Source organism: Lygodium microphyllum, chromosome 28 (assembly GCF_053477565.2).
Source record: "Lygodium microphyllum isolate KBCC chromosome 28, Lygodium_microphyllum_v1.1.10, whole genome shotgun sequence".
In the NCBI taxonomy this organism is placed as follows: domain Eukaryota; kingdom Viridiplantae; phylum Streptophyta; class Polypodiopsida; order Schizaeales; family Lygodiaceae; genus Lygodium; species Lygodium microphyllum.
In genome coordinates, this window is record NC_141162.1 from 33195146 (window position 1) to 33204582 (window position 9437).

The window sequence follows — 9437 nt, forward strand, 5'->3', positions numbered from 1 at the left end:
AATTTCCGGTTGTGCTACCTGCAGAGATCAGCTCCCAAAACAGAAAATGAAAGCAACACTGCTCCTCTTACCAGAACACCGCGAACTTGGCTTGCTTTCTTGAGCTCCTTACCATGAACAAGGCTCTGATACCATGTCACGATTGTGGGAGAGAAGGAAGGAGTCTCACTTGTAGCTTTCTTGCTTGCACAATGGGGGAATACACACAAAGGTGAAGGTTGAAAACAATTTTCCTCTTCTTAGTTGTGTAAGCCAAAAAGAAGTCAAGTACAAAGAAATAGAAGAACCCTATATATGGGTCTCAAACCAAACTCAACTAACTAAGGTAGCATACTAACTGAGCCACGAACTAGAGTAGATAAGGATAGCTGTCATCTAGCTATTATTCATGGGCAGTGTACCAACCGCATATGCAACTGACACGTCGGTGACCATAAATGCACAACGGTCACCCTGGCATATCACGAGTGGAGCTCGATATCTCAACAGGTTTCTCATAACAAGGTGTGGATGAAGCAAAGTTGTCCATGTTGAGAAGTACACGTGAAGGTGTATGAGACATCCTTTGTATTGTGACTGCACAACGTAGTATAATTGAACACAAGGATACCGCACTTTCGATAGTAGGGAGCTATGGGACTTGTTTGATGAGGATGGTGTACTTTTCATGGCCATTCGTGCAGTGCTTACCACAATTGATTGCAATGGTATTAAGGCAGAGTGCAAGAGAGAATCGTGCGTATGGGTGAGGATGACAGGTCTAACCATAGGCGAGAGAAGCTCCCTAGGTATGTCCTGCCCTTGATGTGCCCTGAACAATTGTGGATGATGTTAAAGGGCTAGGGGGCTAGGAACGGAGCCAGCCAACCAAGGTCACTGGACGTACCTAATTTGAGGACCCCTAGGTGCTGTGCTGTGATCGTGGGTGCTTCGTATCTTTTCATTCTTTTTTTTTTCTTTTTTCCTTTTTCGTTTTCTTTTTGTTTCTTTTTCTTGTGTTTTTTTCTTTCTTTATTTCTTTTTCTTTTCTTTTCTCCTTTTTTTTTGGACTTGTCTGAGTACAACCATTGCAATATGTTGAGACTATCAGCCTTTCAATGGGTTGGGGAATGTCAAGCTTCGAAGGCTCAAGAAATGGATATTACAGTGATGATTGTGTCCTAGCCTCGTTGTTAGAGAAACAATTATTGAGATGGGGAGATACACTTGAGATTTTACAAACCTCTTTGCGACACGCGATGCTGGTACAATTGAGGTAACAACTGCCATGAACCAAATGTAGAGCTTGACCCAGAAAGAGAGTGTAGCCCATGACTATGCATTGGGCCATGCGATATAGGTGATCGGCCAAGGTGATTTTTGTTTCGTGGCTTTGTCGCGGCTCTTCGTGGGGTTGGCGGTCTTGTGGTGTCTTGGGCATTGAACACTTTCGCACAAAGACCAGTGCCATCCTGCATCCACTTATCACTTCATGAGAGTACATACACGGCATATGCAGCAACTAGAATAAACAAGTACAACACAAGGAGACATCACTTATCTGAATTCCATGGTGTTGGCTTAGATACTTATCACTTGTGCTTGATTAGTTTTTTCTTTTGCTAAAGACGGAAAATATATTAAACGCAAATATGAAAAGTTTGTAAAATCGGGGAACATGTCAGCACTTAACCATTTAAAAACAAAAAGTCATGGCCAGGTAGCATTTGATAAGCCTTTTATACAACATATGCCTACTCTATTTGTACAAGGCGGGGCGAGTCTGGGTGGTCGAGCGACTGAGGCTGTGCTAGTGAGGGGCTTCTGTGAGGCTGGTCGGGGAAGATGTTGGCAAGGACCCGGATGGTGTAGTCCCTGGCCGCAACTATTTCCAGAATGCTTTTAAACAATGCGTTAAATTCCTACTTGTCCCGAGCTGTCCTCTCCTCTTTCGAGCACCTGGTGCCCGAGCGTCTGGTGGGAGCCCGCATGACTGGTGTTGCCACGCCTTGTGTGCTCCCTTGAGCTTCTATTCCCATGGCCTGGGGATTTTTCGGCCTATGTCCGAGGCAGTGTCTTTTGGGGCCTCATTTCTTTGCATACCTTTTGCCTCATTTCTTTGCATACCTTTTAAGGGTAGGTACGTAGCGTTCCGACAGAGAAGCTTGTGCTACATGCTCCCTTCGATGGCGAATGGCATCCTTGCAAGCCAGTTGCATTGGGTGCTCCATGTCGGCTACCGTAGGGGAACTTGCAAAATGCGAACCAAGAATTAGGCCCTGAGGCAGGACAAAACTATTCGCATGGAAGGGATTATATAGTGGGTTGTCAAGCGCATATGATGAAGAGGGGAGAGGTGAGGCATACAGTGTTTATTGTAGAGGGATGGCCCCCATGATGATGTTCGTTTTGCCTCCAGCCATTAGCAGATCTTGGCTCATGCTAAGTTGTGTGGACTGGTTGTCCTGGAGTGGGGCAGGGCTCACCCTCAAAAGGATAAACCGGAAAGGGAAAAAGGTGTATAGAAAGGGATGGTGCCCTGTGTACACCATCACAGATGTCGGTCAGGGCTTCCTCTGGTGGTAATGAGGGTTGCATGCCCTCCACCTGGAGGCGGGAATGGTCACACATCTTCTAAATGTGTGGTGAGAGGAGGACTTGAGGAGCTTAGCATGTTGAACCCACCTCTTCTCCCTATGCTTGACTATCATTGCTTATGTGTGTTGATATTGTCTATACAGGGTCACAAAATTCATTGTTTATTTATGTACATACTTACGAATCCATGTCACTTCACGAGGATAAAAGCCAATTGTAGAACTCCGGATTGTACTGGAGTGTGGCACACGCATCTAGTACTCGTGGCAGCTTACTCAATACCGATAGATATTTTGCAACATCGAGTAGAATGGAACCTTGTCCGAGTCTGCTGGCAACATGTAACTCCTTCTCAGTGAGAACCTTATCAAACAGAGAGTTCTCTTGGCTAGTTTCAGCTAAGCCCGTACCCCAAATGGCAATCAGCACTCGAAATGAAGTTGGTGCCACATAGGTTGGGTCTCTTTGAGACCGCCATTTGGCCAATCGCTCCTCTGAGACTGTCATGATCTGGGCTCCTAGTTCGGCCATTGCAACACGATTTTCACACCAACGTTGTTCAAATTGACTTCAACCCTCTGATTGTCGCTTTAGTTGCTCTGTCTCTAAGAGATTTGGTTGGCAGAGCACATAATTGAATGTTACAGTTAAGCGTAGTTCGTCGACTTCCTCGTCAAAGATGAGTCGCATGCGTTCATACAGGAGCCTGTTATAGTGCTCGTCAAGATGTTCTTGCTCTTCCCAGGATAAGGGAAATGGCAAGTATTCTTCAAGCTGCTCTTTGGGGAATGCGCCCATGTCTGCCAGGACATAGACATGTGTGAACACTTTGAGCTTAGCATCCAACTCGGTTAAGCATTCTGCGACACTTCTATGTTCAACGAGGGCTTTCTCGGTTGCTATCTCATGCAAGGTTCTAGGAGTTTGCCTAGGCTTTAGCACAACTAGGGGCTCAAGCCTAGATGAGCAAGATTGGTCAACGCTAGGATTTCTTATGCTCTTGGGGTTTCCATGTTTCTCCTGAGGCTTTGTTATTGCGTCATGGCTCTCCTTGGATGTGACTGGTATAAATTTGTCACCCTGTTGTGACAGTGTTGTATCCACTCTTGATTGGCCAATGCGAGTTCTGTTGTCAGTGGATTGAGTGTTGCAAGCAACCACTGATGATAACGACTGCTTTGATTTTTCAGAGCACACGGATGTGTTTGAGGTTTCACGCTATTAGGAGAGGCATCAATGGGTTCATTCGTGGGGATGGACTCGATGCTTTATTCCTCAGCTCTCCAGTGCTCTTGGTCTCAATGTTCTTAGGGTCCCCAACCACCTGTAATTACTGTTGTTTTCGTTGTTTTCTCCTCTTTTTCTTGGTCAATGAAGGTGTATCTCTCAATGACTCAGGACCCTGGACCAGCTCAACCGTTGATGCGCTTGATTGGGCCTCAGCATTCTCTTTCTCTAGTGTGTCCTTATGGGACATAGCCGTGGCCTGCTGAATAGCCTCTCTAGGTTGTGAGGGTACAACTACCTCCCTTTTTGGAGAGTCTAGCTCTTCCCTTCTGTTTAACTCCTCCAGCCTAAACTTTAGGGGCTTTGGAAGTGATAGAGTTTTCAATGAAGTTGGTTGCGACACCTCCTCCACAGGTGAACTACTGAGGACACATTCCGAAAGGGGCATTGTCATGGCCAAGGGCTATGACTGCTGTGATCCCTGATTGGAAGTAGTAGCAGCTAGTTCAATGGACTTGCTATTATTGGTGGATTGCGGTGTCAAGTCCTTAGGTGGATTGGAAGTGATCGTGTCTTTTGTTGCCCTTAGAGCATTCACTTGCGTAGATCAAGTATCATTTGAGCTAGCCATGGTGGATTGCACAGGCATATCCTTAGGTTGAGAGCTAAGGGTGGTGTCATGTCCCACCTCTTGGACATTTGGGAGTTTAGATGGAGATAGAGATTGGGATTGAGCGACCGCCTTTGATGATTGCTGTTGTGCTTCCTGTCTCTGTTTGGGAAAAGAGGTTGTAGGAGATCTAGTACTCTTAGGTGGACTTGGCACTGGGTGAATGATTTGCTCGAGGCTATTAGATGATTGTGCCATTTTGTTTGTCGAGCAATCAGCCTTCTTACAAGTAGTGTTGTGCCTCTGATTCTCATTATCCTCTTGGGAAGTCAAAAGCTCCTTGAGCACTAGTGGTCTTTGTGCACGCTCAATGGTTACATATGACATCTACTTATTAAGCATGCTAGGCTGAGGCTCTTTCTTACCTCGAGACCTAGAGTTTCTCTTAGATTTCCTCTTGTGCTTTGTTGCTTTTGATGCAATCTAGCCTTCAGTCGATAGAGGTGGTTTAGCAGGGGGTTTTGGTACCCAAATCCATTAGTTACTTGCATAATACCCTTAAGCACGTAGCAACACTTTGGATATCCATCGTGACATTGTGCTGACCCTCCATCGATGCCTTCATCTATAAGGCTTGGGCTTCTTTTGGGATCTTCTACGATATTTGTAAGTCCAAAGCCCATCCTTGGCATTGTCTCTTGACCTTCTTGTTTCAGGCATGGCCTCACTCACTGATTCTCGTTGTTCAACCTGTGCTTGTATCAACTCTTTCAACAAGTCCTTGCTCTCGTTAGCAGGCTTGACTGTTATGTTAGCACCCTCTTTGCCTTTCCCTCGAGGTTCGATGAGGTCACTCTTGCTAAAGGTTGTGACTATCCTCACACCCGGTAGTGTGAAGTGTATTCTCTGTGCTACATAGTCGGCCTCATACTTGGTTGCCCTTTTGAAGGGTCTTCTTAGGAGGGTTTCCTTCCCGTAATTAGCACTATTTGGAGGAACATGAAATAGGATAGGCAAGCTTTCAGTTTCAATTGTCACCAGGATTTTGCACTTCCCTATGAGTGCTTGTGGGTGTCCCCCATAAGGGCTAAGAGTTGCATTAGTCAGTGTGAGCTCTGGTTGGCCTAGTAGGGTCCATGATTCATAGATCAAGATATTAAAATCCGCTCCTTCATCAATCAGAGCATCGATAGTATGCTCTCTTTTCGCGGTGAGTTTGACCCTAAGATAAGCAGGTGGTGTTGTGTCTTCATCTTCTGGGTCTTGGCTTGTAAATTTAACCCTTCTGACAAATGCCCTTGAGTCCCCAACTGCACGACCAGATGTGGATTCTCCACTGATGTCTTGGATCGTCAGTGCAGTGCTATTCAAGGAGCATCTATTGTCAGGACTGTCATATCTAGTCATTCTCGTTGTTGTAGCTTGATATTGTTGCTTTCCGCTTTGACTAGGTGCAGTCCGAATGCAACCAGTATTCGTTTTTGCAGTGTGGCCTTTTTGCCCTTATTGGCTAGATTGGCCCATTGATGTTCTAGGGTCTCTGTTTCTCTCTGTTCGGGTATGGGGTTTTGATTGCTCTTTTGCAAGTGAGAATCCACGCTCGTATAGAGCCATTACTACACTGGGGTCCAATTTGGAGGACATGTCATGACGTGCGTTCCCTCTCCAACCTACTTGGGGGAGGTGCGGAGGGGGCAGTCCCCCGCGGCCCACAAGGCCATTACGATAAACACCATGTGCAATTTGGAGGATCGTTTATAGCCAAATTTTGAACTACTTGCTCTAAGTTTCAGCCCAGTGATGGATCTGTGATGTGCCTTTATCTCTACGTAGCCTTTGGGATCAATTTCGGAGTTTAGATGCGTCAAAATTTGTGTTCTAGATACCTGTCCAATTTTGATAGTTTTCTATCCGATTCTCAGATGTCTGATTTTCAGAATCGGACATTCGATTTTGGGTTGGTCCGATCGGTTGAGTGGTCCGATTTTGGTCACGTTCGAATTCTGGAATCGGACGTCCGATTTTGACAAGCGTCCGATTATAAACTCATCCGATTCCTTGCGACCGATTTTCGTGTGTCCGATTCTAAAGTCTGATTTTCAGTGTGTCTCCTATTCTTGCAGTGGTCCGATTCTGGGAATCGAATCGAACAGGGTGGTCTGATTCTAGTAGTCGGACGGTGCGACCCCGAAATTGAATGGTCCGATTTTGGGAGTCGGATTGGGAAAGTGGTCCAATTTTCGGAGCAGTCCGATTTTGGGACTTGGACGGGTTGGTTCGACGGCGCGGACGATGGCCCGTGGGTTGCGTGCAATGCTTCAAGGTCAATGCCTACTCCACAGAATCGTGCCGTGCCTTCCAAATAGGTGCAAAACAATAGAAGGAACTACTAGGTATACCTGGAAGCAATGCGGCGCTTGAATCGATCGATGCTTCAACGATCTCCCCATAGCTCTCTCTTTCTCTCGCTCTCTCCCTGGCTCTCAAGCTTACTCTCTTCTCACAAGGCAGAATGTCAAATGTAGTCTTTCCTGGTTCCCTGGGCCTCTTATTGCCCCATCCCAGCCTGCTGTGACCTCAAAAGTTAGTCCCTCATACTCTTCCAGCCAGAAATCTGAATATGTGCCCCTATTTCCCTATTTCAGCCTGTTATACAGCAGAAAACCCTATTGTTTGCTCCAATGTTTTGTTCATATCCTTCCTAAATGCAATAAAAAATTATAAGAAAAATACCTACGCTACTCCCTTATACTCAATCTACAACATAATGAAATACTAATATGGATGTACTTAGACACATGTATGTGTGGTTACTAAAGTAATAACCCATTAAAGATACATGAGGTGGCACAATGAATGTGCCATAACCAAGAGTGGACTATATAGCAATCAAATGGCAGAATCGCTAGCATTCTCCCATGTCAATAATCTAACACATCAATGAGTAAAATCCTACCACATTACCAAGGTATATAATGGATACCACATGTGGAGCTCGACATCTCAACACCCCTCTCGAGCTCAACATGAGCTCCTGGATTCCAAGCATACTCCTAAAGCGGTGGAGCTTCTTGACTCCTAAGGCCTTTGTAAAAATATCTACAACCTAATCCTCATTATCGACATAAACCAAGTCGGTGTTACCTACTAAAGCCCACTCTTAAATGAAATGGTAGTGGACCTCTATGTGGTCTATGCATGATATACTAGGTCCTTGGCGATCAAATGCTACTAAGGATATCACATATGCTACTTGTCCACTGATTAGTCCCAAATCACCTAGTACCTTGAGCTACTTCACATGTTGCAACTAAAACACCTCTGTACTCTACCTCAGTATTAGATAATGCAACTATAGGCTATTTCTTGCTACTCCAAGTAACAACAAGATTCCCAAACGAAAACATAAAACCACAAGTAGATCTCATGTTTGAAATACTACTAGCCCAATCTACATTCTTGTAAGCATGCAAGTCCAATGATACACCTCTAGCATAGAACAACATGCATATATAAGATAATGCAATGTGTACTGGACTACATCCAAATGTAGCTTTTGTGGAAGCTACAAGTACTCACTCTCTAGACCAAGCGTGTGGTTTAGTGTAGAGGCGAAGCTCAAACTCAACCGCTAAGGCCCACGGACCTCTTATTGTTCAAGCATTTCAAGTGAGCACTAATGGCTACCTCTCACATAGTTGACGCACTATCCCTCTCTACAAGTGTTGTGAGCTTACCTTGATGCCCGATTGAGCTGCTTCCTCTCTCAAGCAATCCGATAGCTCCACGATTCGTGATGCAAGCTCAAGTATCCTCAAGCCTCTTCCCTCAAGCTCCATCCTCCATAGCCACGTGCGAGACAAGAGAGGAGATGAAGGAGGGCTTCACCTCCAAGATCCCTCACCCTTACCCTCACACACACACACTCCTTCACTCACTCACACTCCCTCCCTCAAAGCACTCACAAGCAAGCAAGCAAGCAAGAGAAGAGAAGAAGAGTCCACTTTGCCACACACCAAGAATGAGCTCTCATTCACTTTTTGAACTTTATATACAAAACTCTAAATCCCTTTTGGGCAATCATCCCCTTATCCGCTTCTGTACATGGATGGCCATGGCCTAGGCCCTTTTTCCCATTCATCCTCTTCTCTTCCGAGCTTGACCCTCCTGCCCATTCATGGTTACAAATTACACAGGAGGGAGCTTGGCACTCTTTTATAGAGGTTTTGGCTATGCCTTTATATTTTAAAGGTGCATCTTCTTGCCTTTGGCTTCTTGGAGCTTCTATGGTTGCATCTTGTACTCCTGTTGGTTGTTCTCATGCTTTTAGATTCCTTCCGGGTCCACTCTTTTGTAGGGCACCTTCCCTTTTTTCCACCTTGAGCTTTTCCTCTTGATACCTTGTTTTCCGTTTCCTTCACTTTGCAGTAAACATTTAGCTTTAGCCTAGTGGTCATCTAATACATAAGGTTGCCAATAATATTTTTACATGTAGTGACATCCTCAACCACATCAAATGGATTCTAGAGGCATCAAAATTGACTTGCAATCAACCATACTATACTTTTTAAACATATCCAAAGCATACTATTTTTGTGATATTCATATATCCTTTGGATTGCTAATTATCTTAATGCCAAGAATATAGTGCAACATCTCCCAAATACTCCATTTCAGACTCTGCCTTGGGAAGTCCCTTCACATGATCAATCTCTATATCACTCTCACCCACAATAATCAAGTCATCTATATATGTAGTGATAACCATGATACCCATATCACTCTCACATACATAAAGTGAGTGATTAGCGTGCACTTTGGGAAACCCAATCCAAACAAGATATTTTTTGATCCTATCATGCCATGCATTGTGGAGCTTACTTCAATCCATAGAAGGCCTTACAAAGCTTGCATACTTCATCCGGATAACTAGTCTACTGCTCCACATAAAATTCTTTTTACAATTTCCTACGTAAGAAGGCATTTTTAACATCCATTTGATGATACATAATCTAACCCTTTG